General features: G+C 33.4%; 1 protein-coding gene and 1 non-coding gene across 5 annotated transcripts in view; one reads left to right on the top strand and one right to left on the bottom strand.

Annotated features, from left to right (window-relative positions):
* LOC124543958 overlaps nt 1–27,939 on the bottom strand; it is a 129,684-nt gene that overhangs the window by 82,875 nt on the left and 18,870 nt on the right. For all 4 annotated transcript variants that reach the window (XM_047122300.1, XM_047122304.1, XM_047122305.1 and 1 more), the window contains exon 3: nt 551–608. The gene's annotated coding sequence lies outside the window, so the exon portion shown is untranslated. The remainder of the gene's footprint in view (nt 1–550; nt 609–27,939) is intronic.
* On the top strand, nt 7,682–7,754 carry Trnak-cuu. Its single transcript has one exon. It is a non-coding gene; the product is annotated as a tRNA-Lys (tRNA).

Genomic DNA, 27,939 nt, shown 5'->3' on the forward strand with positions numbered 1-27,939 from the left:
ACAACCTTTAAATCTCTATATCATATAGTTTAGCATTAAACTGTGCCTAGATAGCTACCTAGATACCTAGATAGGTACCTAGTCAATATATTGACTTCCAAGTAGCTTCTTAGACCGCGGCTAATTTAAAATGACCTAGTAACTATAATATATATTTTCTGACAAAAACATTGTAGCTATAGAAAGTTCACATATATGATAACTTAGTTACACAAACGTAACTATAACTATATTTGCAAACAAATAGGTTTCTCTCTAAAACTTATATGTAGTAAATATTTATTCAATACAACCACTTAAAATGATTAATAGGCGCAATTTACAAGCACATTACCGCACGGCGGTACTATTCTGTAAGAGCTCATTACGTATTTCACTAGTGTGAAAACTGAATTATATATGATATATTATTGTATTAGTATCTTAATAGTCAATTTTTAGAATGACTTTATGACATTTCACGATCATCGTTTTCTACTCATCCACACTCTCATTTATGATAATAATTATACATTTACATTATTTCAATTGATTATTAATTCAAAATCACCTTGGATAAATTATTTCAGATGCCTCGTAACTGTCGTTTGTGAAAGATGATTTGATACCTGTGAACAAGCAATCATATTTAAATTAGATCATTAGTTGATTTTCTAATTTATTAGAATCATAAATGAAATCATTCAATGAATAAAAAATCAATTAAAATTAAAATATATAAAAATATATTTATGTAAATATTATTAATGAATAATGAAATTAGGATATATTAGTTGATTAATATTATAAATTTGAAAGTAACTCTGTGTGTCTGTCTGTCTGACTTTCACAACCAAACCACTGAACCGAATTTGGTAAAACTTGGGATGCAGCAAACTTGAATTCCAAGAAAAGATACCTTTTTTGACAACCAACACCCTAAAACACGAGAAAAGCCACAAGCGATTACCAGTATTAAATATATGATAATTAATTCCTATATGCGACTAATCTTTAAACATCTGCAAAAGCATAACCCTTCTTAGTGACACAGTCGGATAAGAAGGTCGCGTCGTTTCCTGACATAACAACCGTCATTACCGGTCGGAGTCAGTCTGTCTGCCGACTTTCATTGCACTTGTTACACGAGTATGTTATTATATAAGATTAAGTTTAAAATTAGGACAGCGAGGCGTTCATTAATGTTCGCTTGTAATGTATTTAATGCGTGCATAAATAAATAAAATATACGTGTAATCGTGAAGTATTTTCCACTGTTAATAATCAGTGAGCCAGTTAAATTGGAGTTGATAATATAAATGAAACGGTTGGTTGCGAGATGACAAAGATGACGGCTATTATTATCGAATTAGGTAGTTAGTGTATGCGTCACTGGCTTGAAAAAAAGAAGAAGGTTTTATATTCGATACATATATATATATATATATATATATATATATATATATATATATATATATATATATATATATATATATATATATATATATATATATATATATATATATATTAGAAAAAGGTGATTTAAGAAGTGAAACATGTTAAAAGTTAAAGATATTGATTTTGAGTTCAAATCGATCAAGTTACTGCATTTTCACGTGCTTAATCTGCCTCGCCTGCTCGAATTCATTAGGATGACAATCGAATGAAAGATTGCGACAAATTTTTCTGATGTCGTATGTAAGTAATTAATATACGAAGACACAAACGCTTTAACCCTTCTTCATGAAAGGGACAAGGGCTAAGCCCAGCAGTGGGATGGTAATTTATTTTATTTTCAAGCTCCGGTAGCAAAACAACAAGTGACGCATTAATAATATAGTTTTTTTTTCATACATCATTTGATAAATGACTTTAAAAATTAAGAAGATTTTAATCAAAATAATTGAAACTTTCATCGATATTGGAAAGCAAATATTGAATGAAACCTAATTAGCGGGCATACCATCGTGATGCGCCTGCGCACCGAAAGTGAAACCGCACGTAATAGATCGGCCAATGACCCGCGTGATAATACATGTAGAAAACTGAGGTCACTGCTAATGTGATCATTTATAATAAAGACGAATTAATACGACATATAATTTAAATATTAACAATATGTTTACATATTGTATTTATAATGGAATATCTCTTCGGAATTATTATTTTCTAATATAATGCAAATATTTGAGCTAATTTATTTATGTTAATAAAAGAATTTCACATTTGCAAAATGTAGGTATTCAAAATAAACTAACCTACTTAAAATTTCTCAAATACAAAAATGTAATGTATATATTATAACCATATATAACAATACTATCGTTTCTGGTTTACTTATATCTTTTTTATATTTAATTTAGTTTCTAATCCCATAATAAAATAATGCTACATTTTATGTTTTATATAGATTTATTTCGCGTTGTCGTAATACTTTTTACTTCCGTTTAATTTTAATTAATATGCCTTCGTTTTAGTCCTTCCTTTTACTTTGAGAAACCCTTTGGCCCAGTGAATGGAAGACATAAATATCAACCAAAAATTATACTCATAATTTATCTCATCCTGTACTGAAAGAAAACAGTGAAAATCCACCGCGATGATTCACCAACCCACTTTGGAGCAATGCCGTGCAGGAAGTGCGTGGTGGAATTACTATTTTATAACAAAAAGAGAAGCCTTAGACAAACAGTGGATCATTATCAGACAGTTGCTTTACTGATATCCGTTTAATTAAAAGTTTATATTGTAGTTATTGTTGGAAATTCAGTTTATCTTATTATACTCATGATATACAATCCTCACTAAATCAATCACAAGCCGGCTTTATCGATTGTATTAATTTAAAAAAAGAACATTCATAATTTAAAAAATCGCTATTGTTCGAAATTTATAAAAAAAAATCAATCTATAAAAAAAATTGAGTCGTAATTCACGGTCAAGACAACACAAGTCGCAGCCAAAGCCTCATAATGTATCACACGATAAATAAATAATTGGGAATTAAAAATCTTTCTTCACACGTATATCTTACCATCTTAATTGACTTCTGAAGATTCAAGATTCAATCAAGGTCATGTCAGAACTTTCAAACAACTCTAGATCTTCGTGAGACCGTTCATTGATTTGTTTATTATTCTTTCTCTGCACCCGTCACACCATTATAATCCCTACTTCCTGCTATTAAGTGCTAAAATCGAACTTATGCTATTGTTATTTATTTGCAGCAAAATAAACTTCACAGTAATTATTGCTGTTGAAAAATATTTTATTGTTAAACGAGTTCAATTCATAGTTTTCTTTAATACGTTTTGTTCGATACAAAGAGGTTTTTTGTTATTTAAAACATAATCTTAATGTTTGTTGTAAAATTATCTTCAAAACCGTTAAGCGTTTTGAGAATCGTATACGATATTGTATTTAAAGTTATTTGTATCTGTGCTTATACATACTAAACACAAAGCCCCTTTTAGAAAACTACCATAAAGATTTTTCTACCTATGTTGTTGTATACAGTACAGTACAGTAACAGCCTGTTATTTTCTCACTGCTGGGGTTAGGCCTCCTCATCCATTAAGAAGAGAGGTTTTGGAACGTATTCCACCACGCTGTCCAATGCAGGTTGGTGGAATGCACATGTGGCAGAATTTCGATGAAATTAGACACATGCAGGTTTCCTTACGAAGTTTTCCTTCACCGGTGGCCACGAGACGAATTTTAAATTCAAATTAAACACAAAAATATAGTGGTACTTGCTTGTGTTTAAACCCGAAATAATTGTTTAAGAGGCACGCGTTATGACCCCTGAGCCATCTCTGCTATGTTATCACATATATCAGGATATTATTAAAGATTTTTCGTGACGAAAAGATCATATACCTAATTGGGATCGGTCAAATTTTGTCAATATTAACTTCTATAATATCTCCCCATTGTCAGATATACTGCCGCCAAACAGCAATACCCTATATTGTTGTTTTCCGGTTCAAAGGATAAGTGAGCCAGTGGTAACTACAGCCAAAGGGAAATAACATCTTAGTTCACAAGGTTGGTGTATTACCGATGTAAGGTGTGGTTAATACTTCTTACACCTCCATTGTCTATGGGCGATGATGATCACATGTCATAAGATGGCCCATTTGCTCTTTCGTCTGCATAAAAAAGCTCACACACTTCAAGTTTTAACTACTCCATCGATTATCATGCATATATTTATGGTACGGAAAAGGACAAAAATACATAAGATTTGTTTATATGTTACTAGCGACATGCCCCGCCTTCGCACGGGTGCAATGTTGATAGTAAATATATTGCAATGTACCTAGGCCCAAAAAAATGTTTACTTATTACAACACTTCAGAAACCTCTAAAATTATCAGTGTTTCTCTATTATACTGTATGTGTATTATATATATAAACTATCCTCTCGAAGCACTTTATCTATTAAAAAAAAACGGATTAAAATGTGTAATTTTAAAGATCTAAGCATACATAGGGACGGACAGCGTTAAGCGACTTTGTTTTAACTATGTATTTATAAGCTAACCGTATAAGTAAATTTATAATCAGATATTAGTTACAGGAAACTTTATAATAAAACCTTACTACCTTAAATTCGTATGAACCTTACATAAATATAAACAGTTAACTGCCAATCACGTGGAATTCGTCGAATCGGTAACAATTGCTTTGAATCGTCAAAATTATTGCCAAAAGTTAAACATCTGACGTCTGAAGTGTGGGCTTGGGCAATTTGCGTTCGTGGAAAGCAATTTGCATATGACATACAGTTCTCAAATTTCAAGTGATAATTCTTGAATTCAGAATAACCGTTTATTATCGTGGCTGAATAATTACGGTACGGGTAGAGGTGATTTAATTGATGTTTTGAAATTATTACTGTCAAATGTATAAAAATATTTATTTTGTTTTGTAATTGTTCAAGTGTGCTATAAAGACATTTATTTATATTTGTCGAATTATTTATTTCTGTAATTACTATTATTACCCTTTCAAAATTCAATTAAGCCTATAATTTCAATTGTAACGCTCAAACTCCCTTATGTCCTTTCTAATCCACGAATAGTTTTCACAACTAAGATACAATAAAAAAATTGATAAATTTTGGTATATATTCACTAACAAAACCTTGTGATGTTAGTTTTTTGCATATTTATATTATGATGAATTCATCACACATTTCATCACAATTCACATCACATTCCTGTAATTTATTCTAAATCGAATTAACGGGATCAAACGACACCAAATAAATATCATCTGATTGAAAGTCACCACTCCTCATAGACATTGATACTGCTTTTCTTCATAATGGATAAGAATTCCAGTTTATCTTCTGAACGGGCATTCTCCACTTTCACCTTCTTGAATTGAAATTTAATGAACTTGATACTCAAATGGCCGGATTTGAACGTGTTTCAAGTGGCCGGTCCGCTCTTATCGCCAAACGGATAGAAATTAATTTTACGACGTTTTCCACACAATCCCATTGAGAAATCATCATGTCCGGCGGAAAATCAATTAATTTTACGACGTTTTCCACACAATCCCATTGAGAAATCATCATGTCCGGCGGAAAATATCTTTGCAAATAGCTAAAAGACAGACACGAAGAGATAATTATCTGAAACTTGTAGCGTCGCGGTGAAGTAAAATATTGTGAAGTACGTGGAGATACGTGTAAAATGAAATTCTGCCCTAAGTGTATCCATTAACCTAAATTTAAGTAGAGAGGACTTTTCCAATTATGGGCCAGTATTACATTTTTTTAATAAAATTGTTAGGCTAACGGATAAATAGGCCACTTGATAGAAAAAGATCATCAATCATGATATATTCTACCGCCCAGCAGTACTTAGTACGCAGTTTCTTATGTTGAAATATGAAATGTACCTTGGGCAGCACTAATATTCACGTAATTTACAAGCTATCCAAGGCGGTGCAGTGGTTAGAACGCGAGCGTACCTCTTGACCGATGATTGCATGTTCAAACCCAGGCAAGTACCACTGAATTTTCATATGCTTAATTTGTGTTTATAATTCATCTCTTGTTCGGCGATGAAGGAAAACTGTGAGGATAACTGCATGTGTCTCTTTTTAACGAAATTCTGCCACATGTATATCCACCAACCTGCTTTGGAGCAGCATGGTGGAATATGGTTCTAGCCTTTTGCTCAAAGGGAGAAGTAGCCTTATCCCAGCAGTGGGTAATTTACAAGCTGTTAATGTTACATTATAAGGGCACTATAACTTTTGTCTTATGTGCGCAGTATTCATAGAAGTCGAAAGCCCACACACCGTTGTATAAATAAACGTAATTATTATATAATAAAATTATTTTAGAAAGTAACAAGCAGATTAGACAAATATTACAATATTTGTAATTGTTTAGTTACGAGATCCGTAGCTTTGGAAAGCCACTCAATGGGATCGCCGCAGGCGTTTGTTAAGTAAAACTAAGCATTTGAAAATATGATACCGTTATTTTATAACTGGCTACCAGAATCGACTTCACTCGGTATAAAAACGTATACCAAAAAAACTTTCCAATGTAAAAAATATGATATAACTACGCATCGCGACAGCCTGTGGAAATTAAGTAGGTACATACACATAAGATGAAAAGTTTAAAAAAAAAAACAAACATAAACGTAAAATACGTTTTATCATTTACTTTTCGTACAACATATAACTTGGTTGCGACTCTACCGTGCCCTTTGTTATTATACCGCACGAAATTATCGAAAGAGCTCAGATAGCCCAGTGATAATAACTCGTGCATCTTAACCGAAATACTTCGGGTTCAAACCCAGGCAAGTACCACTATATAATATATGTGCTTAATATATGTGTTTATAATTCATCTCGTGCTCGGCGTTGAAGGAAAACATCGTGAGGAAACCTGCATGTGTCTAATTTCATCGAAATTCTGTCACATGTGAATTCCACCAACCCGCATTGGAGCAGCGTGGTGGAATGTGTTCCAAACCTTAAGGGGGAGAGAAGGCCTTAGCCCAGCAGTGGGAAATTTACAGGCTGTTTTTTTTTATCGAAATATCTAGATTACACAAATTTCGCGGATGTTTTATCGACTAAAAAAATTTTTTACGATCTATAAATGTCGATAGGTTTGATCGGGTCTATGGAGACTTGCACTAAATGATTATATTAAATAAAAATGATAAAGCACCAATATAAATATACACATATATTGGCGCTAATCATCGCGTGCGTGGTGCAGTTCACATGTATTACTGATGCCTAGATAGCTAGATATTATAAGTATGTGTGAAAATCGCGAGTGGAAACTTTATTTGTATAATCTTAAATATAATAATTTCTTTATCGTTTTCATAGACCTATAACCCTTCCAATCGCAGAATAATAATCATACCTTACATTTACATATTTGCAAATGACTCCGCTATATAATACCATAAAATCATTTCTTGATTAATAAATCTTAAAAAGCCATGCAACACTAATCCGCTTAATTACATTTATTCACATTTATTTTACTTCACACTCAAATCGCCACATTCCTTATTACTATATAGGCTGTTCAAGGTCTCGACCAATAATATCGTGTAAATACGGCATCAAATGGTGTTTGGAATTAGTAAGTGATGACAATTCTTGAGGTTGGAATAATACATACTACATTTTCGGACGTCAACCATCAGCCCGGCTAGCTCAGTCGGTAGAGCATGAGACTCTTAATCTCAGGGTCGTGGGTTCGAGCCCCACGTTGGGCGCTCCTTTTTATTTATTTTCCTTGCATTAAAATCTTATACAAACAGATGTGTAACATAAGACCTTGATGTTCGTATATACCGTCGTTAAATTATCTATAAGCAAATAAGAGCTCGTTATATTAATTTTATTTTTCGATAAACGACATAAAATCGATAATCCAATTTGCTCATGTATCCGATATTGCGATACAAAATATACAATTTTGAACTTCAATCTTATAATCTTTTAAACAACCGTTTAACAAATTAAAGAAGTATTTCATTTTTTTAATCATTTTAATTTTGTAGTTATTTTTTATATTTTGTATTTATTGATCGTGATATAAACACACACACATGATAACACTATTCAGACTGTTTTTTTTTTTACGTTGGTGTTTGGGAGTACGTCTGTGTAGTTATAAGAATTAAACATAAACTACCGTGAGTAATGTGAAAGTTCTGTTTTATTTAATTTATTTTATAAAGGCAGACGAGCAAAAGGGTCACTTGGTACCTTCGCTATTAGACTCTGACGATATAAGAAGCATTAATATAAGTGGTGGTAGGGCTTTGTGCGAGCCCGTCTGGGTAGGTACCACCCACTCATCAGTTATTCTACCGGCAAATAACAGTAGTCAGTATTGTTGTGTTCCGGTTTGAAGGGTGAGTGAGCCAGTGTAACTACAGGCACAAGGGACATAACATCTTAGTTCCCAAGGTTAGTGGCGCAGTGACGATGTAAGGAATAGTTAATATTTCTCACAGCGTCATTGTCTATGGGTGATGGTGACCACTTACCATCAGGTGGCCCATATGCTCGTCCGCCAACCTATACCATAAAAAAAAAAAAAAAAAAAAAAAAAAAAAAAAAAAAAAAAAAAAAAATTAACTATATCTTATAACAGCAAGCCCTATCAACATTTGAAGCCAAGAAGTTGTCCCTTGTAATAGGCTGAGTCACTATTCAAATCGGAGTAAAACATTACAAACTTTCTTGTTGGTGTACAGAAAATTAGTTACCTAACTTCAATGACATTTCATACACATGTGTATGGAATGTCATTGCCTAACTTAATTAAGTCAACTTCTAGAGGTTTTCTATAAATAAAAAGTAGAGACTCACCGCGGAAAAGTTGCGTGAAATGATTTTTATGTCCTAACACCGATAGAAATTAATAAAATAAAACCATAACAACACATTTACCATTTTTTTTGTTAAGGCCCTTGAGTACAGGCCTCCTCCAGTAGGTAGTAGTTTCCTTACTTGTTGAGGTTTCCTTACCTGTGTACCTTATCCAATCTTTTCCAACATTTTAGTGCTTCCCCTGGCTCTCCTTTATACGATACTCGTATAAAAATGGCGTATGATTGATGTCAATGTTACACGAGTTAGATACGAAGTAACTTATTACATAATCTATTACAAAAAAAAATATTGTACTGTAATTATTTTTTTAAGCTATAGTTCCTTGAATGTACAAATAGAATAAATTAAAAGTAATTATTATTTGGACTTTGGATAAAAACAAAAAATACAACAAATAATTGACGTCACAAGTGGGTTATAAAAGTAAATGAAAATATAAATTGATTATGGTTTTAAAACAAATGTTTGATATCCTGTTAAATCACCAATGCTAGCGATTGCGTACTCATAAACAAATAAACGGTCAGCTTAAAACTAAGCCAAGCATTACCCAAGCCCGTGAATAACGAGATACAAAATATGTTAACATTTGAAAGGCTCCGTTATGAATGGAACCATGGTAGAGTACCATTTACAAAATTATACCAAAGTCTACACTTTAAAGAACGAAGTTACTTAACGCGGATGAGCGTTTCTCAACCTTTAAGTATTCAAGATCTGAACGCATTTATGTAATGTATATTCAAGACTCGATATCAAATTACATACTTATATTACAGAGAAATAAAAAATATGTTTTGATAAAAACAATTACACGAAAACACAAACGCGTTTATAAACACATATTTAAAACATCCTGTTGTTGAATTGAATATAATTTAAATACAAAATAAATTAAAATAATAAAAGTAATTGAATATTAAACATAAGATATGCAACAATATGTAAATACTACTGTTCGCTAAAATGTAAACACCAAATTAGTATTATTTTATGTGTTAAAACGTTGAATTGACAGCCGTTTGAAATAACAAATACTATTTCGTTAGTTGGTTTTGACTTTAAAGTTTACGTAATGGAACACGGTTATTTGTTAGTAAATCGAGAGCAATGTAACCTCCACTAGGTTACTGGTGGTTCTTAAACGAAGATAGTGGGTTTTATTACGGACATAGCAGACCTCAACTTGTACTTTATATGATGGTAATCATTGTATCAAATTCATACAAGAAAAATATAAATTATAAACTCTGAATAAAGTATGCGACATGTGTGTTACCAACCTGAAGCAACCTTAAAGCAGAATGGTGAATAAGCGCCAAATATTCTCCACGAAAGTATTGCAGTACTTAGTCAAACAATAGGACATCTACACATTATTACTTATTTTTTAATTGATTCCAAATGGTCTTTCTATTTTCATAAAATAATAGCCACATGTATATTTCACCAAACCGCCCAGCATTAGAAATTTATAGGCTGTTTTTGTTGTTTTGTTATATTCAATGGTGAGTGCACTGTGCCCTATCAGATGTGTTATTTTGACTTTATTTTCATAATTAAATTATTACAAACGTGAAATATGTGGGATTGTTAAAAACAAATTGATACATTTCTAATTTTTGAATTAATTTGTAAACGTTTCATAATTCGGTGAAAGTCAAGACGATATACGAAAGTAAATGAGTAATAATTCATATATTATAAATTCTAGTCTTTTTTATTTAGAAAAAAATATAGAATTTTTTGTTGTTGTTAGCAAGAAAGTTAGACGAGCAAGTATAAAATACGCCAGCCGTGTCTTATTGCTGCGCTCCCAAGCGTCGTAAGCCGTCGACTAATTCTCATTCAAAAATTTAGCACACGGTACAAAAATGACTATAAATATATATTATTTGCAATGGCCTTACATGAATTTATTTGTAATTATCTGACATAACTTTGTTTTTCAAATGCTGGAAACAGATAACTACTAAGTTTCTGACCGGTTCTTCTCGGTAGAATTATATTCCGAACCGCTGGTACAACGCTTGATCTTATATACGAACTATCGATCAACCCCGGCTTCGCACGGATGTAATACTAAATATACTACAGAATTTATTTACGACATCACTTTAGAATCTTTTAAAATTATCAGTGTTCCTTTACTAAATATATTGTCCATGTATTAAATACCAAAACCTTCCTCTCTATGTATTAAAAAACCGCATCAAAATCCGTTGCGTAATTTTAAAGATCTAAGCATACATAGGGACAGACATCGGGACTTTGTTTTATACTATGTAATGAAACACCAATGCCAATAGCAACATCACGTGGCGTTTATTAGTTCTCAGTCATCAAGTTAAAGTTAAAGAAACAAAAGTTATATAATATAAGAAAAGCGATCGAAAAAATCGCACTTTAAGCAAGATACTTCGTGATAAATAAAGTGATCTTGTACTCGTAATACAATGTGCGTGACGAAATGGCGTGACCATTATATCACCTTTTTAGATTAAACCGTTCAAACTCGCTAAGGTCACATCCTTGATCAGGGTCAAGCATCATTGCCTCTAAATAATTCACTTCTCACGATCTTAGAATAAAATATAATGAAAATGACATCCGAAATCAATTCCAGTATTAATTCTCTTACTTTCTGCTATAAAAGTAAAGTAACAGCCTGTAAATTTCCCACTGCGATAAGGCCTCCTCTTTCATTAAGGAGAGGCTTTGGAACATATTCCACCACGCTGTTCCAATGCGGGTTGGTGGAATATGTTTCTTTCTGCTATATATTTTCTAATATATCGTATTCATACAAAAACATGAACCCGAAGCAGCCAATAGCGTATTATAACTGTATGACGTCATAAACTAACAGTCGATATTAACAATAAATCGCATCTAAATTACAACCTTATGTACAGAAGTTAATGCTTATTTTAGATCGTACATAACGCATTCTTATATCAATCATCCAATTAACCTGAAACTTTGTACTGTTTGGGAAATTAGTGGTTGTTGACTTCGTTTCAGAGACCAAGAAAAAACGACTGAAGCGATTACTTTAAAAAAAAAATCAAAATAAACTTTATTCAAGTAGGCTTTTATAAGCACTTTTGAATCGTCATTTTACAATTAAGTGAAGCTGCCACCGGTTCGGAAAGTAGATTCTACCGAGAAGAACCGGCAAGAAACTCAGTAGTTTCTATTATTTCTCAAATTATTTACAGTCACTTTTACCCTTAAAGGCTAGGTTACTTTTCAGAAGGTTTTTCTTCTACATAAAAAAGGAAAAGGCACGACTTACTTGGAATCGAAGGAGTGTCTTACGGCTACGATAGATATACGTGTAACCTCTGAGCTATCTCGTCACTTTATTAACTATAATCATATGAATGGGCAAACGAGTCAGCCATGTACGTTCGGATTCATTAAAACTAGTTAGGAATTACTTTCGAAGGTTCGGAGACGTGGAGGTGCGGAGTACAGAGGGACAGGTATACTTTCACGCCACTTAAGTACGTGCGAAACTTTACGCACATAAATTTGATATATTGCAAACGAAAACGGTGTTGCAATGTAATAATTAAATATTTAGGATAGAACTACGCCGCTTCTTTTGGTTGCTCTAGTGGGGAATTACCGTATGAGGGCTATCCCCTGAATACTGAGCTTTACTGGCAAAATATAACAAAATCTAGAAATTTATCAGTTTTTCCACCTGGATATGAACTCTTGCCAGGCATTTCTGTTTATGTTTAAAGTGAGAGAATAGAAGCTACTTATGTGTTTGCCTGCATACACACTTTAATATATTTTACACATTTCGCTAATCCTTGAAAATGGTAGCCGTAGTAAAAAATCAGTAATTAGAAAGATAAATTGATAGCATTAAAAAAGCCACCAGCACCAGATTCCATCAATACTTAATAATTCAAACGTGTGTACGTTTGAATTATAAAGTATTACTTGTCTCGTAGAAAAGAAAAAACACAAACAAAAAAAAAAATGTTTACAGTGACCAAAATAAATTTGAGCAATAACAAACACATTTGTTATAATATATATTTATTACTTACAGGAAAAGAACATACCGCATTCAATAAATCAATGTTCAAATATTTAAAAACTTTTATCATCGATCGATAACTTAACCAAACAACGAACGAACGAACTGTGAAGATAACTCTCATAAGTAAACAGCGATAACAAGATCCATATCAATTGGAGTTAAAATGTATTCAAATGCACATTTAAAATTAAAAATATTGACATATACGAGTCGAGATGGCCCAGTGATTAGAACGCGTGCATCTTAACCGATGATTGCGGGTTCAAACCCAGGCAAGCACCGCTGATTCATGTGCTTAATTTGTCTTTATAATTCATCTCGTCCTCAGCGGTGAAGGAAAACATCGTGAGGTAACCTGCATGTGTCAAATTTCATAGAAATTCTGCCACATGTGTATTACACCAACCCGCATTGGAACAGCGTGGAATATGTTCCAAACCTTCTCCTCAAAGGGAGAGGAGGCCTTTAGCCCAGCAGTGGGAATTTACAGGCTGTTGTTGTTGTTGTTGTTGACATATACGAAATTGTCGAATTGGTTGTAGCTAATAAGTCCGCGAGCACGAGCACGAGCACAGCTTAGAGATGGCACAAAAATATATGGCCTATTTCCTCATAGTTGTGACTGTTACCCGCAACAAAACCGTATCCCACATCCAAGTTCCAGTCTACTTCAATGTCGAATGTCATAACGATGGATTTAGTGGTTTGGACGAGCACCGGTTGCAAAATGACTAAGACGTATACAAACTACCCCGACTTTACCAAATTTTTATTTTGAAGGAAAAAATACAAAGAAAAATCTGGTTTTAACATAGATTTGCCTTACAGGGATTCGAACCCAGGATCTCCTTTTCGAGATAGTCAGCTTTATAAGTTAAGGGGCCAAGTAGTCTGAGTTGGGACACTTAATAAATAAAATTTACAGCTAACTCAGTAAAATCACTGTATTTATATTGACAAGTGACATGAAAACTCATGTCGAAAACACATAACGGCGTCACATCGCTCGGCGTAGCGTGTACTTATTTGCATTAATTATCCGGACACAACTATTTACACAGGACATATAATTCTCATCAATATATACTTTTCGGTTTCATGTCTGATCAGTCAAACATTTTCCATGTCTCTTTGCTTCTAGTAAAACCGAAAGCATTGCAGCGCTGAAACGTTGAAATATTATGACAATATTTTTATTGATAATAATCGTAACTGCACATACTTAGGTTGTAGTTAGTTTAATGCGGATTCCGTCCAAATGTCTTCATCACACTGTTAATAAGAAGTTCGCGTCTCATCTTTTCAAATAATAACAAAATAAACTGTATTTTAACAGCTATGACCAATTATAAAAGCTTGCGAGATTCAGCAAAGTGTTTCGTTAGAGATTCAATCACCAAATCTTTGATTAATATGATCAACGTTTAAATATTCTTGCAATAAAATTAGAACACGATTGTAATTTCAAATGTTTGACATTAAGCAATAATTAATATCATTAATCCACGAAGGAATTTACTTGTATATATTAGGATATCAGTTATAGCGCTGGGCCGGGCGTGGTGACTTGAGCTCAGTCGTGTAAAGTGCGGACCTTCACATTTACGGACAACGGAAGTACGTAAAGCAATAAATCATTTCAAAATGTTACGATCGGTATGCTTGTTACATTAAAGACTAGAATATCGTTTGAAATTTTGCTATTTGGTATATAAAAGACATATTGTTAAAATATAATAAAACAATTTATGTCTTATCGTTTACTGATATCAAGCCTACTGTTTCACCCGTTTATCCTAGCAAAACTACGCAGACACGTTTTTTTAACACACTGTTTAAGCTCTTTGACATATCCTTATTTATCAAGAACGACGAGCCGCTTTTTAAGCAGCCTACCTCTAGCTTATATATTTACCGCTAGCTTATAGCTCAATAAATAACCGGAGCCTAATCCAAAAATGTATCTTGTTAATTTGGATAATTGAAATATTTTAACATTATTTTTTTTCGTATTTTGCACAGTCAAGTGTAACAAAACAAACAGTCATTATATAAATACCATCAACAATTGAACTCGTGACAAAACAATCGAGCGATGCAAATTCCTTAATGGCCCTTTCTTAAAACAAAAACTTCTGATAGCTCAGCCAGCGAAAGTTAATGAATGAATGAAATATTTGTCTTTGCGGAAGATGCGTGCTCTCTTACTTTCTACACAACTACAGTTTTTAGCCGGTCTCGTGGGATCGATTAAGCTATGCTAATTTATATCATGTATTATACACGATTCCAGCATCGTTGAAGAGGGTACTGACTTTACTAAGCTTTGATATATGTGTGTATTAATACTATCAAAAAATATGACTCATGAGTCTAACTCTTTAGACTCTGTTCTTTACGTGAAATTATAATTATTCTAAATGTAAATGACACAGTCAAAAGTTAGTAGTTTAATTTATGCTCTATTGGTTATTTACTTCAACCTTTTGAAGGAAATAAGGTTTGATAAATAAATCAGGTTTGATAGAAAATAAAAGGATTCGTCCCTTACTGTGTTATTCAATCTATTTGAAAATTTGAAATACATACGTATATTGTAATCTATCATCACTAAACGTGTTATTTTAAGTAAATATTCCACCACTGAGGGTGAAACTATATTTTCCTAAGTAGGACTGTCTTATTTGAACACAATGTTTCGTACAAAATATTACCACCAAAACATTCACTAAAAATATATGCAGCGACTATATAAACAAAAAGTAAAAGTAAAGTACTACTTTACTTAACATGAGGAAGTTTGTCTTACTTTAATTTGGCTAACAACGACTGCAAACGTTGTTAGGTATTCTAATTATACAAATACTGTTACGAAGATTTTATTTATTTATAATGAAGTATATTCTAAATTTAGATTACAATCACGTGTGTACTTTAATAGAAAATTATCTTATTAACGAGTAATTTAATTATTATTTCCACTCGATATCACTAAGAGAAATCTTAGCACAAACTGCAAGAGTGAAAGCCTAAACAAAATACAATCATTTCACATCGTAAACTACACAAAATATATTAACGTTACACGATAAATGTGTTCTTTCAAATCATCTAACACGTACAGAATGACAGATAAATATCAAATGAGAATTTTAATAACTATATTTGCATTATTATTTAACGATCTATAAAATAACTTTATACAAAGAAAATAGTAATTCTGTTTAGAAAACGATTTGTACGATTGTAAATGAACGCAAGTTATGTGCAGCCGTGAAAATCTTTAAGTCATTCAAGATTTAAAAGCGCGAAATTGTCGAGAGAAATTTTCACATTACGAGGTAAGCTGGTTTTTGTAAGAATTATGAAAACAATTGCGGTGAAGTTATAACTTCAGTGTGTATTTTGTGGTGTGTTTGACCCATACTTTCGCTTAAACTGCAAACGTCTCCTTCATCTGTCTAAAATAATCTCCAAAATTTCGAAGTTCCTAGTAAGAATGTAAGACTATACGCACGCTCGCCATACGAATTTGTGGTGCGTCGTGCGCCAGTTCACTCGTATATAAGGGTGAGTTGGTATCTTTCCAGTGTGATCATTAACAAAGTATCGACAGTCAGATGATCCACAGAAAATATCAAGTCCATAAATTACTTTTAACGTATCTATTAGTAGGAACGTAATAAATACGGACAAAACTTGTAACATAACTAAGTATATCAATCCAAGTTATTTAAATTGTTGACTAATTACTTTTAAAATGAACAGAATAATTCATTAATTGAATACCAAATTACACTAGAATGGTCAAATTGACCGTAAATTCTTGAGATTAAACGAGATTCAGGCTTTGACCTACAAAGCCATATTTGTATGTTTAGACACAAATTTGTTTGGGATTGTGGTGTAATACCGGCCGCCTAAGGTACGGAAAAAAACACAAGTTTTTCAACTATTGAATTGGTACGCTAAATATATCATGGTATGGAATCAGTGTAATTACGTACGTGAGGCCAACTGTAATGCCATATTTCGCAGAACTTATAATGTAAAGTACGAATGATTATTTGTGAAGCCTGTTAATAACTCTGCTGGGCTAAGTTGCACGTGTCCAATGTGATAGTAACGCAAGTAGAACATTTTTACTGGCCCGAGTTCGAAACTGTAATCAACGATTAAGATTCACTTATTTTAACTTTTGGGTCACTTAAGCTATCCACGTCCCATATCCTAAATCTATAATCATCTGGATAACTCATCACCTTTTTGATAACTTCCACTCAGGCTTAGGCCATTAAAAGAAGTCGAGACAAAAACAACGCATGAATTTCTTTTCAGTTCTTAGATCATGGTTCTTTATTGAGACTGTAGTTTTTACCTGAAGATAAGAAGTTGATTGTGTTGTCTAAGAAAATAAATTTACTAGCAACACATGACGTCTTAGTTACGTGCCAATCCGTCTAACTAATATAATAAAATTTGGGTAAATACAGTAGACCCTTAGTTAAGTACCGATACTTAACTAAAGTAAAGTATTGAAGAATTATTTTAAGAACTTGGATGCTTCAGGATGCCAAGAATTCTGTGACATCGATACATGTTACGACTTGTTGTATATTAATTAATAAGCAAATAACATGCATTACGTTCGGTTTGCGCGAACTACCGTTGGTTCATGTACACGCTAATACTTAACTGCTTCTTTTCTGTACAGTAACTGAGACGTTTAATGGACATAAGAATGAATACTATTAAGTGATTACATATATACAAATATGAATTAAAAATAGTTACTGTATAAATCTGGAACGCGTGGAATGTTGGCAAGAATACTAGCAGCTCTGAGTTAAAAACGAACCAGCCCTCCTGCCACCAGTGGAGGTAATAAGGCAAGTTGTTATACTTTTGATTAAACTTTTTGCACCACTATTCCAAACACTTCGCGTTTTGACAAAAAATGTGAAAAAGTAATTTGGTATAAAATAAATATTTAGATCTTTTTTGTTTCAGGTTTCCCAGCAGCGGCACCAGCTCGTAACATTGTTTCTCGGATATGAGCCTAGGCGAACGTGTAAGGCAAATATTCGCCTCTGAGTAATAACCGAAATCGTGTCAAATATTCGCTTGTCATATTGACTGGACTGATGACAAGAGAAGCAGAGAAATTCTGCAAACATTATTGATTATTGATACTATTCAAACACTCATAATAAGTACAGTTAGTAGACTATATTTATCAGATAACATTATATAAAAATATTTTTTTTAATGTTAATATTATTACTATTTATTTAAAAAAGTTTCTGCGGCTGACTGTACAAGTGTGCTCAAAGCGATACTCTAGCGTGTAACCGAGCCTTAATATGTATGTTACTTATTAGTCTTATTACAAAAACTACATAATGATTATCTCATCAAACCAGATACAGCCGCGCCCCGATATTTTCACTATCACTATCAAGATAATTGGCAAAATAGATCTTACTACTTAGAAAATTAAGTCAAAAATCAATCAAACTTTTCTAGTTCAAATAATTAAATTACCGTTAATGTACCACATATTCGATTTTGATAAGTTGATTAAACGAAACACTTTCAAATATTGTTTCCGCTTTCTATGTAACGTTTTTTCCTTATGTACTTACTCTATTTTAGGTTAAAGTTTATTATTTTGTTTACATAACATTTACACCAGTTCGTGTGAGGGCAGAGGGGCAGATAGGTTGTTTGGTTTGATACCATATGTCTTAATCTGAACCACTGGTTTTCTTGGTAGGTCTTTGTGCAAACTGTCTGGGTAGGTACAATCCACTCATCGGGTTTTCTACCGCCTATCAGTAAAACTTAGCGATGTTGTATTCCGGTTTGAAGGATGAGTGAAAAAGTGTAACTATCGACACAAGGGACATAACATCTTAGTTCCTAAGACAGTGCATTGGAGATATAAGAAAGAGGTTAAAATTTCTAACAGCACCATAGTCTATGTGAGGTGGGTACCACTTAACATCAGGTGGCTCAGTTCGCCAACCATATACATGAAAAAAGATTTATCTCTTTGGAATATTAGTAAAGATTGAAACACGTATACATATCATTTTCGCGGCAAAATACGTTTCGCTCATAGTCGACCTTGAGGTTATACTTCCATAACAACAACAACAGCCTTTCAATTTCCAACTGCTTGGCTTAGGCCTCCTCTCCGTTTAAGATGGTTTAAAGTATATTTCACCACGCTACTCTAATACGGGTTGGTAGATTCACGTGTGACAGAATTTCTTTTAAATTAGAAACATGCAGGTTTCCTCACGATGTTTTCCTTCACCGTCGAGTACAAGATGCATTATAAACAAAGTAAGCACATAAAAATTTAGTGGTGTTTGCCTGGGTTTAAACCCGCAATCATTATTTATGATGTACATATTCTAACCACTCGACCATCTCACGGAGGAAGTATTAAGTTATGACAATTAAAGAATAAAGCATATCGCCGTAATTCGATTATTAAAATTAAAGAAATACGAAGTGGCTTTTTAAAATAGCAGTATTCTCAGTGGAGCGGCGAGGCGAGTCAAATGTGACATTAACGGGTATTACGGTGGGTACTACTCGGTAAAATAACAGAGCGCATAATCAAAATCTTTCCGCCTCTAATAGCCGCTGAGGTTGTCCCACTGCACTGGAACACTGGTCTAGTTAAACTACTGTTTAAACCGCTGTTTATAATACTAATTTATAAATCAATTTGAGTTTATCGCCACTTTACAGCTGGTAGGCCGTAGGGCTTTCAAACTCGTAACCACCCACTCACTTGTACCGGACAGATATCAAAATATTATATCACTGTGTTGCATTGAACCGGTGTATTTACAGATAAAATAATACCAGTACAGTACAGTAACAGCCTGTAAATTTCCCACTGCTGGGCTAAGGCCTCCTTTCCCAATAAGGAAAGAATTTGGAACATATTCCACCACGTTGTTCGATGAAATTAGCCTCATGCAGGTTTCCTCACGATGTTTTCCTCACCGCCGAGCACGAGATGAATTATAAACACAAATTAAGTACATATATATATAGTGGTGCTTGGCTGGGTTTGAACCCGAAGTCATCGATTAAGATGCACGTGTTCTCACCACTCAAATCATACTTAGTATTTTTTTATGAAACATGTTATCATTTTAAAATTAAAGTGCGTTGAAATAAGTTTAACTTCCTAAGGCTTAACGCTTCCACGTTGTGTTCTAATTGAGGAAGCTATAAATATGACCTCGCTACAGGAATTCACCATTTTAAAGTCTATAACATTTATTGACTGCAGAATTTAATCAAACGCGGAAATTCCTTAAGAAATATTTAGCAATTAATCTTATAATGGTTATCGTAAATTTTTGTATAATTATATACATTCGTAACAGACGTGGATCACTAAAGGCTTTTAAGGCTGGTCGCTAGTCAATTGAATTTCGTTCATCAATTTTATTGTCTAGTCAGATGTTTAGATTATGGTTGGGATTTGTGTCTTAGTGGATACATACTACATTTATGACTAATATTATTACGGTTCTAATGGTGACTTAAGTGTTTTTAACACATACAGAAACAAACATAAACCACTTAAATATTCGTCAACATACGCTTACTCTTAAGTCAATATGAAAGGTAGGTTTACTTTCTTCCCTTAATTATACCATTTTATCTAAGCACGTAGTCGTGTTATCATTTTTAAAAAACATCAATTATTTGTATTATTATGTTCCAATTTTAAAATTTTGTAATGTAATGTTATGTAATGTATGGTTTATATCTGACGGACCCAGTGTTATCAGCAATGGTGTATTTTCCACCTGATAACCGATTTGCTCCTGTGCTCCCCAACAACAGTGTAAAAAATTTGAACTAATAAACACTTGGCATAAAAAAATTGTTATACTGAACAAATGCACGAAACCGTGGTTAGTGAAGGTAATATTGATTGATGTTAAAAAATTAATGCCTAATCTAGCAGAACAGTCTAGCGGTGGCATTGAACTTCTTAGCAATTAAACTATCGCGATTTAATTCTCGTTGCGGTCGGAGCACCATTTGTATAATAATAATGAACAGCCGTTAAATGACCCAAAACCGTCTCCCAGCAGATCTTTGCTTCAAGAGAGGATATTTGGAAATCATTTCACCATACTTTTCCTTTGAGAAATGTTTGATATGAAATAATCTCTTCATACACATGTGGTAGAATCTTTTCATTTTCCTCACTATGTTAACCTTTATCATCGAGCATGAGATGAATTATCATCAGACATTTAGCACGTGGAAACTAAGACACACTTACCCGGGTACAAACACGCAAGTGTGGGGAGTTATGGTCCCAGTGCAATTCATTCTTCGGCTACCTTTCGTTGATTTATTTTAGTATAGTATGGGACCGAGTTAATAAGCAAAGGAAGTAAGTGATCAACACCAGGCGTACACTTGAAAAAAGCTCTTGCGCCAAGTAAAATTTGTCATGGAATAAAATGAGGTAAAGGCCTTAGATTTATTTTAATGCCCATAAACACGTACTGTTTATAAAATATGAGGAATACTGAATGCTCAATCAAATTCTTCGAATTTAATAGATTATAAAGAATGTAATAAAGAAGTCGATTGTATTATATGGAATAGACTTCAAGACGTGTTTTTTGTCTGTGTGAAATTGTATATATACTAAATTTGGATTTGTTTCTCAAAGAAAACATGTCGTCCTCGGTCAAAGCATTCCCCGAGTTCCCTTATGGAACTTGATGAAAAACAAGTTAATTTCAACTATATTGCTTAAAGTATATACATATATATACAATAAAATATACATATAGTTATACATATACAACAAACAACAACAGCCTGTAAATTCCCAGATAAGGGCCTCCTCTCCCTTTGAGGAGAAGGTTCGGAACATATTCCACCACGCTGTTCCAATGCGGGTTGGTGGAATACACATGTGGCAGAATTTCTATGAAATTTGTCACATGCAGGTTTCCTCACGATGTTTTCCTTCACCGCTGAGCACGAGATGAATTATAAAGACAAATTAAGCACATGAATCAGCGGTGCCTGCCTGAGTTTGAACCCGCAATCATCGGTTATGATGCACGCGTTCTAACCTCTGGGCTATCTCGACTATAGTTATACATATATTTGATTGTAATACGAGCGCGTCTGGCCGTTAAGCGGAAAAGTTTGGCGTAGATAATTTTTTGTAATAATTTAATATGTACCTGATGTTTATTCATAAAAATGTTTTATTTTAATTTACTTCTCAGTACTTAGTTATTACGAATAGTAGATAAAAACATTCAAAAAGGAACTGATATGTATGTACATAATAATTATGATACCATGATACTCGTCCGTAAATTGGTACGGCAATTCTTTGTTTAACATGATAATCTACCTTCAAAATTGATATACATATATTAAAATTGTTTAATGAGAAAATATCGGGATAAAAGTTTTTTTTCAAAATAATCGATTAACTGGACTACGTGAATCTTTATCCTAAATTCGATTACAAACCCGAAAAGGTTTACCTCCTAATTTTTGCGAAAAGTACTTTTGTTTATAATTCAAGTGAAGAAAAATATCCCATTATGAGATGACGCAGAATAAGCTCCAGCTCCAAAAACCCAACTATGGGATTGATTAACGGTTACCTTTTACTTTCTTCCGGCATTGTGGCACGTCGGTCTAAACAGGTATTCTAGAAGAAAGGAAAGTTAAATACCAATTTAACAAATCTTAGCCGTGAACTTGAATATTTATGATTAGAAAATAGTCTCGGAATACATTATCAAATAGATCCTTATAATTTAAACGAGACGTCAGCTTTCTGTAAATATTACTCGTTAATCTAAAACATGTTTCTATTCGAATTAATAAATAATTCTCAACATGGTTCATTACTTTGAATTTTTTCTCTAGTGGGTTCTTTTCAGGTCAGGGTATTTTCTTTTTCCAAACCAAACCATAAACTAAAATAAAAAATATAAAGACTCAGTACACGTAAAAGTAAACTTAGTTACAAAGGTCTGATGAACGACGGATTCACAGTTGCTTATGAATATTGCCAAAGTATAATTTTAAGCACTTCTCATTGTCACACATTGTTATCAACACCAACCTCGGTTGCAAAGATGTTGTGTCTCTTGCGCCGGTACAAAAAATCCAAAATAATATGAAACTTTCAGTTTTGAGACAATTCACATAATCACTCCCCTTATTTCTAATCAAAGCTTCTTAATTTAGTACAGGCACAGTGTAGAAGAAAATGACAGATTTTAACGGCCAGTCGACTTCCTGGTGTTAGGCCTTCACAATCAATCCTGATGAGAATTATTAAGGCACTAAGTGTTGAAAATACAAATAGGGGTTTTTCAAAAAAAAAATTACGGCTAAAATCGAGACTTTGACAGTGACTATTGTACTGTCCCTGAAACTACACGGCTCCAATAAGATAAGTATAATGTTCTTGATATAATCGCATAGATATCATAGTAGCAAACAGGCACAAATCTCAGCTCGGAATCAGCGTTCTCAACATCCTCAAGACGTGTTGCATATTAATTAGCGGACAGCTCTGAGCTACTTGTTCACATTGTTATAGTTTTGCAACGGAGAGCGGGGAAATAGAGCAAGACTCAGCATCTGTTGCGGCTCGCTGCGTCTGGCGTCTGTGAGCTCTCAACGCGTGCTGTTGGCACCAACCGACGACTGGCTACTGGAAATGGCATGTGCCATGAACATTGGTTACGAAAATTTCCGACTTCAAATTATTATAATACTAATTCGTTAAAGTGAAACTTCTTGGACGCGATGAGTGAAATTCCAAGGTCGAATAGTGAAGCGTTTTATGTGTGACGTTTGTAGTGCGATAAGGTTTCAATTCTGTCAAATATTACACTGAATTGCTTCCTTTATTTAGTAATTAAATTAATTGTTTTAGGCACCGTTAAGGACAATTAGAAGCTTGTCAAAAAAATCCATTGATAATACAACAATACAACGACGAGACTGGCAATACGATACAGGAAAAATGTCAACTGTTTAAACCATTGAGGAAAATATTGAAAGAGCTTATTGTATTTAAAAGCTTAAGATTATATTTAACATGTGGTACGTATTTAACCTCCTTAAAAATACGGAAGGTGTATTATTTCAGCCATTAAGTGCCCAAATGTTAGACCATAGTCTCCACTCCGTTTACGGAGAAGGTTTGGAGCTAATTCCACCACGCCTCCCCAATGCAGGTGTATGATATTTATGAAAAGTATACGACGATACGATATGCAAATTCTAATCTAAAATCGTAAAGGATTAAAATGTTCTCTCGTATTTATGGCCAATAGCCGTCACGTCTAATGCAGCGAGTTCCCTATCTGCTGATTAATATCAACGGAAAGGCTAAACATGGATGTGAAGCTGCGTGATATTCGACCGACAAGCACTTTGTCATCTCATTTCCCGTATCAGCGTTTCCAGCAGATTTGCACGTTGAGAATAAAAACATAATAGTTTGTACCTTTCAAATTGAAAACTGTAATGGAAAATTATAATAAAGGTAAAAAGAAATTGTACTTTTACTAATAACTTAGTTATTTTATAATACAATTTGTTTGTTCGAAAGTGCTTATCTTGGATCAATTTTAAAACAGGCTTGAAAACACTTTTATGTTACATAGCCCATATATTGATAAAACATCGCACACCGTTAATCGGGTCCCGGGCAGAAATTTACTGAGGAACAGTTTCTAACTGACTGAAAATTAGATAGGTTATATTACTGATATTACAAATACGATAGATTTGATGGACTGATGTTACTCAATCACGCCATTCGTCAATTATACCACAACGACTGAACGGATCTGAATGAAATGTGGCACAGATATAGATCACAGTCTGGAAAAGCATATAGATTACATTTTATCACCAACACTGTACGTCTTAAAGCTCCTTAAACGCGGGCGAACTGGGTGTTTAATAAAAAAAGTATAAAAGTACGTATCTATAAATAGAAGAAAAAAAACGAAATTAGAAGGTAAGTAACGGAATCATCTTATGGTAAGTTGTTTGCTGGTCTGTAATAATTCATCTCACTCACTTTTACCTAACTGACTCATCCTGAAGAACGAAACAAAATGGAAATTATTTATAATCGGTATAATATCTAGCAAATATATTGCACCTGCTTAACTGTATACGCTAAATGACGTAGCTATAAGTAGGTATAAGATTTTTAACAAGGGTATCCATACAACTAAAAACACAAAACTAGCAATACTGTGTGCATTCCTATTTGTTTTTCCAATTGCAAATTCAACTGCATTCTTGAAGAATTTCATAATATTTTATGGGAATATAACTGAAACTTAGTTATTCTATGTCGATCCATATTTATTTTAAATGTTATAATGAATGGTCGAATATAACATATATATTGATAGGCGTTTAAACGTGTCACATATTAATAGCACAATCTGTTGAAATTCGTACTTCGAGAAAAAATAATCATTCTTTAAATTGACATTTAATTTACAAGCGAACTAAGATGTATTGTCTCTCGTGCCTGGAATTACTTATTTCACCTTGACTTGAATTGAAAATGAGATGAATTACAAAGAGTTCAAACTGCTATCTTTATCCCTTCCATAAATGTGTAAATATACAAACTATGATCCATAATCACTACGTATCGGTTAACACGACACACCTGTCTTATGATATTAAATCTATTTCTGCACATAGATGGGATCTATAAACCGAGATGGTAATAAAAAATACCAGAAAAAACAAAGTATTAGCGACTATTCGAGTTATGTATTTGAAATGAGCCGCGTTTGAAATAGAATCACGCAGAAGCATTTAGTGACGTTAAATAACCAATGCCAGGGTTTCGTGGGAACATCAGCCTATATCTGGTATCGAGACTCGAGACCGGAATAGGTACGTGCGACGATTCCGTCGTCGGCGAATTACTATCATCTGTACGAACTAAGGACGCCCACAAACATATTGTATCGTTAGGAAAACTCCTGCTCGAACTACATTTCGATAAATATAAATAAATATAAATATGAGACAACATCACATACATTACTCTGATCCCAATGTAAGTAGCTGAAGCACTTGTGTTATGGAAATCAGAAGTAACGACGGTACCACAAACACCCAGACCCAAGACAACATGGAAAACTAATGGTAATCTACATTGACTTGGCCGGGAATCGAACCCGAGACCTCGGAGTGGCATACCCATGAAGTCGGAGGTCGTCAATTTCGATACAAGTTACGATGAAGTTCAAACTGGTAAGATCGATCGAAACAGTTCTCTGTTATATCCAAATTGTTATCGACAAGTGAATTTTTTAATGATAAATTGTGATTTGTGAAAAATGTTGTGGCAATGTTTTTTTTACCATTAATGACAATATTATTTTAAATTTTCTTAATATTGGCTTAAATATAAAGTAATTTATAAATCAGTAAATAGAAAACATAGATTTTAACATGTACATCGCAGTTTCAAATCTACGTATTCACATTCAGTGAAGGCAACATAAAAAACCTGTGTGTATAAATATTTACCTTTACTTCACGGATAACACAAAAAGGCAGTGAAGCTATGCGTATGAATCCTTACCAATATTAGGACATCTTCTAAAGAGTTTTGTTGTTGTATTTTGTAGGTAATCTTACCTTACCTTATTTTAAAAAGTTGTAAAATAAATTTCCCTCATCCCGTAATTGCTTCGCGTGTAAGCTGCCTTTTCATACTAACTACCGATCGATTCAAAATAAAGTACAACATTGTAGAACTGATAATGAGCAGTACTCGTTTTCGATAGATGCATCTAAACGTTCCGATGATAAATCTCTCGGATACTCGCTAAGAGAAAATATCTCGTTAACGGTAAAACTTTAAATGCTATTATTATTATTTAAATGCACTTTGTATTCACGAGTCAGATATTGCAAAGTTCATAATGGCTATGATTTAGATGTATATGATAACTAGTTACGTAGTACGACTGCTTCGATAAAATTGTAAAACAAACATATTTTTTATAATACACTAGCGACCCGTCCCGTCTTCGCACGGGTGCAATACTGATACTAAATCTACTACGGAATTTGTTTATTTACGACATCGCATTAGAAACTTCTAAAAATAATCAGTGTTTAATATATTGTCCATGTATACAAAAACCTTCCTCTCGAATTACTCTATCTATTAAATAAAACCGCATCCAAATACATTGCGTAGTTTTAAAGATTTGAGCATACATAAGGATATAGGGACAGAAAAAGCGACTTTGTTTTATACTACGCAGTGAAATTTAAAACACAACTACTATGAATTACTTCACTTGTTGTCACGATCACTATCAAATATCACTTAATATTAACGGAATGTGAATAACAGATGCGATTGCCTGCAATTTAAAATAAAGATATGTATACGAGGCAAGTTTACACTTATAATATATTTTATGCCAGTGTGCCAGCTATCTGGACCAGAGACGAGTAAAAAGCGATCACAGCATCCATCAATCAGGCGATGATCTGTATAATCATTGACATAGTTTCACACACGCATTATATTTATAGTGTATTATACCAAGATGATTGAACGCTTGGATCTGTATGTGCTAGATGAATATCATCCATATGCTCCATGATTGTCCATTAAAACTCATTGGAACAGCGTGGTTGACTTCCATTTTTTAGAGCAATTCACTTTATATATATCATAAGGAAGAGTCGAGATGGCCCACTGGTTAGAACACGTGCATCTTAACCGATGATTGCGGGTTCAAACCCAGGCAAGCACCGCTGTTTCATGTACTTAATTTGTCTTTATAATTCATCTCGTGCTCTGCGGTGAAGGAAAACATCGTGAGGAAACCTGCATGTGACAAATTTCATAGAAATTCTGCCACATGTGTATTCCACCAACC

Source organism: Vanessa cardui, chromosome 1 (genome assembly GCF_905220365.1).
Source record: "Vanessa cardui chromosome 1, ilVanCard2.1, whole genome shotgun sequence".
NCBI lineage: Eukaryota > Metazoa > Arthropoda > Insecta > Lepidoptera > Nymphalidae > Vanessa > Vanessa cardui.